We start from the raw sequence: 8,940 nt of genomic DNA, 5'->3' as shown, positions 1-8,940 counted from the left end.
AATTTTTCAAATACAAATACTGCGATTGGACCACAGGCTAAAGTAAGAAACACTGAGAAAATCTAACGTCATATTTACTAGTATATATAAAATAAGTGGGGGTAACCCCTGGAGCATAGAGTATACAAAGGAATATGTTGTTCCACAATGTGTTCTGTACTTTAACAGAATTATCCGTTCATGTTGCGATAATTTTAGAGGGTTAAGTTATATTTTCCAAGAAAACGGGGGGAAACGTCATATTTATAAAAGGAAGCAACTTAATAACTATCAACAGATACTTTCTATATCTAACAATTAAGATAGACTTTCAAGAAATCATCAAAGGTGGAAAATCCGGTTTACAATGTATACTGTATCAATTATTTGTCATTTCAAGGACAAACCTGTTAGAATTACCTGCATGTGTAATAGAATATCTACACGTATACAGATGGCTACTGTTAAAGCTTAAGGACACAGTTTTTACGGCTACCTGTACATATACACCCATCTACATCGGCCACAAACTCCAGCTTGTTACAACAACAATATAAGAGTTGGGGTAGACTGTCTTCTATTAAAACTGGCATGAAAAAAGAAGTTTATCTCAATGGTGGTTTTTTAATGAAATTACTCAAAGTACTGCTGATACAACGCAGCAGAAACCGAAAAATTAGAATGAAATCAAATGGATTTGATTAATACTGCCACAAATGATAATATAATTTAGAGATTGTATGACATTATGATACACTATTCTGTTTTTGTGGAAAAATATCTGATTTATCCATTATTAAACCATCAAGCTGTTGGGAAGATGTCCTATCATCCAGAATTAAGCTTCATTCAAGGCTTTTGTGTATCTATCAGTAGTCAAATGTCGGTGGCCGAGTGACCAACTGTGATATCAATTACTGTAATTTAAGAATATTCAACTCATCACAGAAAATGCATATATGTTCTGTTTGATATTCTTTTTAATCAAAATTCCTACACAAAATAAAAAGAAATAAAAATATAGAAACCACAATACTGTCACATTCATTAAAAATGAGTTTTTGTCCTACAGTCTTGACTCTTGTGTTGCACACTTATGTAGGTAAAGCCATGCACACATGAGTACAGCCTAATCAACAACCATTTAAAACATTATTTTTATTTACACAGAAAGAAACTTTGATTAGTTTATTGTATAACTCTCAGGTCTATTAGCCTTAGATACTAAGTCCAATTTGTGTTATCATTTACAGATATTATTTGACAGAGGAGTCACCAGCTTGTATAGATTGTTTGTATATACAGTCAGATTCTACCCGTCAGATTTTCTACCCTACACAGTAATGCAGTAATGAAAGGCAGAGGACTTTTATATGATATACAGTGCCTACCCCGTCACAGTAACTGCCTACACAGTAATGCAGTAATGGAAAGGCCAACTTTTGATTGGCCCAAAGGAATATTATTCAATAAATTGGGAATTTATGAATGGAAGTTTATGAATGAAATGGTTCAAGAGGTCACCACTAGATGTCATTGTAGGGCAAGTCTTTACACATAAAGTATACCAGACAGCTACAATATCAGCGCTACGCGTTGTATTAAAAATATCCTATGTTGCTAACGCATATCTCATTATTCCTTGGAAATACAAAGGGAGTAAAAACATTTGAGGAATCATTAAATCTAAAGAAACACTTGAAACCAAAGGCAAGGAAAAATGGGAAGAAAGCTGAATATTTTGATGAAGAATGGATATCTACCCCTTTCTTATAAATAACACATAAAATTCGGCGACTACAAATCAGAATTTTTCATCACATGTGAACAACAAACTTTCTACTTTTTAAATCAAAATTAGTAAATAATTTTTTTTTTCCGGTTAAAATTGTCAATCTGATAGGGAAATATTTTTTCGTTTATTTCGGGGTGTGATGAAGAACAAAATTGTATCGAAAGTCTAGACGAGTTGTTGGTTACATTAAACATTCCTTTTAGAATAAATTCTGTTATTTGGTAAAATAGATAATAATCACAATCCAGCTTTTAAAGTAAATTAAGCTGCCAGTCAGATCAATTTACTAATATATAAAGCAGTTCATTTATAGGTGCAGATATTTACATACTAAATCATTAAATTGTCTATATTTTCTGTATTCTTTTGTAGATCACTATTAGTACAAAAAAATATTTCCAACAAAAAAGGCCAAAATACAAAAAAAAAAAAAAAACCACATTTTTTAAATGAATGCAAGAAGTGGTCAAAATTAATACAGATTTTTGGTCAAGACAACCAGGTTATGTATTGTTTTCAGTGGTTGAGATCATTATTAAATAGCCTAGGGTTAGTATAAAATACCTTTTTTGCCATATTTTCTATCCTCCTTTTTTTTCTTTCTACCTCTCTTTTCTCTATATCGTTCCGTAAATGAAGCTTTTTCAACCGGAATTTCAAATTTCTTCATCACCCTTTAACTCCATCCTCTTCTTCTAAATCTTTTCTTCTTCTTCTTCTTATTGTAATACAAGTTTTTAATAACTGTCTGGGAGATAATGTGAATATGCATTGTATATCAAGTGAATGCTAATGATAAATATTTAATTAGATTAATTATGTTGTTCAAACTATATGAGCTGGAGTGGCAGTGTTTGCTGGTGTACATGTGTGAACTATTTTGTTCGTCATTATGCTGTAATTGTGTAAGTAGGGTCAGTACAAACTCAAATATGTAATAAGAAAGAATTTTATGTTGTACGTGTCGGGAGGGGGTGTAACAGCTTGTATGTTTTGTTTGTATTTATTGATAAGATAAATGACTTTCTTCAAAATAAAAAAAACGATCATTAGTCGGTTACCAAAAGGGTTAGCTGACTCAATCTAATGCATTAAGGATCGTAGGCTGAGATGTAGACTGGGTTGAATACTGACTTAAAACAATACCGTTTGATTTTTACAGTTTGGAAGTCAATATTTTAGATTTCAATAAGATTTTGACCGTTCTTGTCCCTATAAATAGTATCAACGTGTGAATAGTATATCAGGTTGTCAGACAAGCCAAATGTTTGTTTGGATTGATATTGTTTCACGCCCCATTAACAATTAGACTAAATTACAGAGTGGTGAAGCTCCGTAATCAACAGGTACCGTACACGGCAAATTTCAGACCAATTTCATATTTCACATGTATGTGGTAAACATACTTCTTTGGTGCATTGTTTGAAAAAAAAATTAAAACTTTCAAATCCACTTGAGGTAAGGAAGTTAGCTGTAACTAATGTTTTACAGCACCGATCTGTTTCTAGTTTGGTGCACCATATCCACTCTATAGCATTCTTCAAAATAGTGTATGTACTTTTCGGTTATTTTTGATACTTTTGATACAGTCGTAGAGTGACGTACATACACGTCAAAACTGACAATTCACGCAAGGCTATATGCCTTTGATCCATGGTATCGAGTTGGCCAAAAAACCACAATATTTTGAAAGAAAAAATGTTTCCGGAAATAAGCAGTCCATGTACAGTGTTTGATCACGTGGCCTCTCCACACTAAATTAGGAGATGCCAGATGTAAAAGGCGAGGGTGGCGAGAAGTATTCGGAGAAAAAAACCTCGAACTACAGTCATTGACAAAAGCTTGAAGCAAATTGGTTTCGAACTCGCAAAACAGATGTGATTGACAAACCTCATTTTCTCGTCGTCAGTCAACAGATGTGGCACCCATCTAGAAAATTCTTTCGGACTTCGAAGTGCTTCTTCAAAATAAGGTGAACGTTGATAGTGATATGTCTACCATTCCTGGATTATCACGAATAGTAATTCTGACATCTCATTCAAAGATTTCCTTAATTTTGGAAATGATTTGTTTGCGAGATGTAGATTTTGGCCTACCTGATTTGGGTGCATTTATGGTGGATTCTACACCAGACCTAAATTTCTTTACCACCCCCCACCCCCTTCATGCCAATCTATGTCATAGGACACGCAAATTGGTTCAGCAGCAGTAGAAATTTCAGGCATCAGCTTCAACAAAACACAACCAAGTTCAGGGGCGTAGGAAGCGGGGGGGCAGGGGGGGCAACTGCCCCCCCGTTCCCCAGGACGGGGGGGCAAACATGTCTTTTTGCCCCCCCATTTTCGCCGACTGAAAATTTTCTAAAAATGCTTATTTGAAAGAAAAAAGGGTCCTCCTACACATTTTTCGTAGTTCATTCTAGAAAATTTTCCGCTGCGCGGCGCATTTCCTAAAACGTTCAAGCACATAATGTCAAACCTTAAATAGTGAAAATTCAATACACACAAACTTGACTAAAAATGTCCATCAAGGGATTCTATGTGCTATTTAAAAAAATGTCTCTTAGAAGATCAATTTGTTTATATGTCATAGCGAGACAATTAATTCATTTTTTTATGTTACACAACAATGTGCCGATGGTGTGAAGACGGTATATTCAGATCGAGTAGGGTTGCATAATGTTATGACGACACAATTATCATTTCTAAATGCAGGTAGCTTTAAATCGAAAAAATACCATGTTAAGAACGCTTTATACTCATTAAACTTTATCGTAAAACTCATCTCAGCCATTCTAAATCGTAATTTTTTTTTCCCGGGGGAGACCCCGGACCCCCCTAACACCAAATTCTCACGCCTTTGGGCGATCGCAAATTCATCAAAATGCATCGTAAACTCATCTCAGCCATTCTAAATCGTATTTTTTCCCCGGGGGAGACCCCCGGACCCCCAAACACCAAAATCTTGCGCTGTCGGGCTATCGCAAAATCATCAAAATACATAAAACTCATCCCGGGGGTCACCCTCAGATCCCTAATAAAACACCAAAATCTCGCGCCTTCGACGCTCACACGCTAATTCGGCCAATTTGCGTATTTGTTAATTTCCTTTTAGCGACCCCACTGTCTATAAATGTGAACAAGGATTAAATTTAGTGATATATGAAAAATGTACATAAAGCATATATTATATGGTTGGGAGTTGAATTAATCTCCTCCTGTAGGTGTGGCGGTTTTTTTTTTTTTTTTTTTTTACAAAATATTGAGGACCTTTGCCCCCCCATGACGTTTCATCTTCCTACGCCACTGAAGTTTTGAACGAGCTTAGATGTAAGCCTGTATTTCATCTTCTCTGTCGACCCGTCTACCAACTATTTTTACTGCAGTGATCAAAATCTGCGAACTTAGTCTAACATGTACATTTAACTCTATACAGGTAGGTACTGGATTTTTATCGTGTGCCACGTGCATATCGAGTTAGAAGACAATAAGTAATTCTTTTCGTTCATATCTCGTATAATTTAATGGTACAATATTGGCAAAAGACGTTGATTTTTTATTTGTCCTTTTCACTTTACTATCCTCCTTCCGCAGCATCCCCCCATACACACTCCACAAAAAATACACGTTTTCATCGTATCCCCCCTGTGCTATTCCATTGGAACCATTTTATGTTGGGGACAATACAGTGAAACCAGACAGTGTCCCAAATGGTCAATTGGACACTATTTTACCTGTCTATAGAGACTATCACTTGACCATTAATATCGTTTCCCTTTGTACCTTGAATGGTCTTTATAGAATACATGTTTGTTTGATTTCTGAGCATATACTGAATACTATAATGCGACTGTCATGGATGAGTGTTTACAGGCCTGCACATTACAGGTAAACTGTAATTTTATCTTTCTATCTGTATAACTTATGTATTTTACATTGATATAGATGGGAGCGTCGCCCTAAGTTCAGACATTCAACTGTATGTACTCTCAGTTCAGAAATTCAACTCTATGTAATCTCAGTTCAGAAATTCAACTCTATGTACTCTCGGTTCAGACATTCAACTCTATGTACTTATAAATAGTCGAACATTTTGACATGTAATTTTTCCTTCAGTAATCTATTCAGCACCATAATGTTTGCTGAATTAAGCTGTGAAAATCATTCAAAGGGACAGACACGCATTTATAATGCGTTTTAAATATTGGTTACAACAAAGAATTGATGCCCTGTAAAATCCCTGTTTTTTTATATCTTATGTATGCTCACAGGGCTTGTAACTAGTTGGATGTGTGTTTGTCTGCTCACAGGCGTTTGGCTCTAAAGACGTTTTTCTCTATATACATGTTTATAAATGGAAAGAGTAATATGTCTATGGAGTCAAACGCCTGAGGTCTGCTGTAGGTATATTACACAGGATGAAAACGTACCTGCAGAAATCACTTACAGAAATTCTGTGGATGTGTTTAAATCCGTATATTCCTTGTGTTGGATTTTTTTCGTAATTTGGATTAAAAAATAATGGAATATTCCGGCAGGTTGTGTGTTCAATATAATAATGGGATTATGCCCGGAAACATACTCATCCGTATTGTGTAACTCTTCCATAAGTTACCTTTTATTGCCTTATAAGAGACTGTCTTATATTAGAGTCACATATAAGACAGTAAAATGTAACATATAGGACAGTTACCGGTAATCGTCCGATAATACAGGAGTTAAAGTACAGAAACAACAATAGATGTCATCACAACTATGTTTTATTGAAAGATATACTCTTGGTAGAAGAAAATACATGAGGCCCGCAGGGCCTGTATCGCTCATCTTTTTTTTTTAGTAATTATCACAAAGAATCTTACAATTAGAAAATTTAGCAAAATTGATCAAACAATTTGTTAAATTTTGAATCCCAACCATATAATGATGCTATAGACACCATGCGGATATGCTATACAATAATAGTTTTAGAGAGGAAGTAATTTATATGAAAATAGTAGCCTAATTGGCCCTTTTGGCCCTGCGCCTAAGGTCCCGGGGGTCAGCCCCATCATTTGTACAATTTTGAATCCTCACCCTATAAGGATGCGACCATTGCATTATGAGTGTTACCCCATACTTAATTGCAGAGAAGAAGTCGTTTGTATGGTTAAAGCATGGTTAAGACATGTTTATCTCCACAAATGAATTGTAGGCGTGTGATAGTGTCAAGTTGCACAACACGCAGTGAGATATAAAATGCATTTATAATGTTTGATATGACAATTGTTTTATCTTTTCATTTTCTTAATTTCAATCTATAAATCATACCTTTATTTATTCCGTAAAATGAGTCTGAGATATCCGCCCAAGTTCTCATTTCGTTAAAACGGTGTTTTCTAGTATTACTCCCTAATTTTATACCTGTCTAACTTATGATTATTACAACATGTACGTATACAATGACAGACGTTCAAAAAATCCAAGATGGCGACCTACTAAATCAAGGTTGTCAAGCGCTGTCTGCAAATAAGACTTCCAAGTGTTTCTTCAAAATAAGGTGAATGTTGATAGTGATATGTCTACCATTCCTGAATTATCACGAATAGCAATTCTGACATTTCATTCAAAGATTTCCTTTATTTTGAAAATGATTTGTTTGCGAGATGCAGAGTTTTGTCTACCTGATTTCGGTGCATTTATGATGGATTCTACACCAGACCTAATTTCTTTACACCCCCCCCCCCCATGCCAATCTATGTCATAAGACACGCAAAATGGTTCAGCAGCTGTCCTAACTTATGATTATTACAACATGTACGTATACAATGACAGACGTTCAAAAATCTAAGATGGCGACCCACTAAATCAAGGTTGTCAAGCGCGCTGTCTGCAAATAAGACCCCCCTAGCTTTATTTCTTGTCTGGGTAGGAGGGTCTTATTTGCGCTAGGATACGATAAATGTATGCTTTTATCTCCTCTGAGGACTGTTTTGCAAAGGCATGAAATGCCTGATATTATGTATTTATGGTATCCCTGGATATGTGGCAAGTAGACCCCTTCTGTCCAACTATTGGATATTTAAGTTACGGAGATAAGCCAAAAACTGTACAATATGTGGGAGAGACAACTGTATCGAGGCCCGTCAGAACCGAGATCTGTTCTCTCTCCCCCCATATTGTACAGTTTGAGGCTTTATCTCTAACTTAATGTTCACTTTTATTTCTAATATAAGCCTATTTTTTGTTCTGCCTTTGTATATGAACTCAGGTAAGTCTACCAATATGCATTCAACCATGACAAATCCAATATTGACAATGGCAGCATAGAATTACCTTTGCCTATGTCCTATGTGATGAATAGCATTCATGAACGGAATGCATGAAGCATATTTTGGGTTGGACAACTATCTGGAAACTCACTTTCACCATGTCCACCGACAGTGATTGAGGGATATTACTTTCTCAATTTCAATTTAAGCGATAAAGAAAGGACATTTCTTTCCAATGTCTGATGTGGTAAAAAATGACATGAAACTAGACTTACAATTTAGACGTTTGTTTGAAAGTGTCTTGCTGAAATGCTCGCATATAACAGTGATTTCCAGGCCAATTCAAAACAGTCGGCGCCCCCGGAACTTTAATTGAATTCGGAGGATTTAAAAATTCAATCTCAATCTTGGATTTATTGGGAAAATACTAAACATTCTTATGCACACATGTATCTTCATATCATATGCAATTTCATTCAAAACAGCGAAGGAATTTAGGTGAAATTCTAAAACATTGTTGAAACACTATCAAAATAAGCGTTGATGATTTGGAAATTTAAAGTCAAAAGTGGTGTACGAAAACAACAAGGTATCAGACAGCGGGCTTTGGAGTTAATGTTGTAGATAAATGTTAAATGGCGAATTCATTATTAAGAAGAAGAACTCGATCTGTGATACATACAGAAATTCTGTTGATGTGTTTAATTCAGTATGAATAGAGGATTAAATTCTCTTCATATTCATTGTGTGGGATTTTTTCGTAATTTAGATTATAAAATAATTGAATATCTCGGCAGGTTGTGTGTTCATTAGAATTATGGGATTATGTCCGGAGATATACTCAACCGTATTGTTACCTCTCCCGGTCAGCCCCATCATTTGTATAATTTTGAATTTCCACCATAACAGAATGTTACCA

Source organism: Argopecten irradians, chromosome 12 (genome assembly GCF_041381155.1).
Source record: "Argopecten irradians isolate NY chromosome 12, Ai_NY, whole genome shotgun sequence".
Classification (NCBI taxonomy): Eukaryota; Metazoa; Mollusca; class Bivalvia; order Pectinida; family Pectinidae; genus Argopecten; species Argopecten irradians.
Note: the sequence above shows the minus strand (reverse complement) of the source record.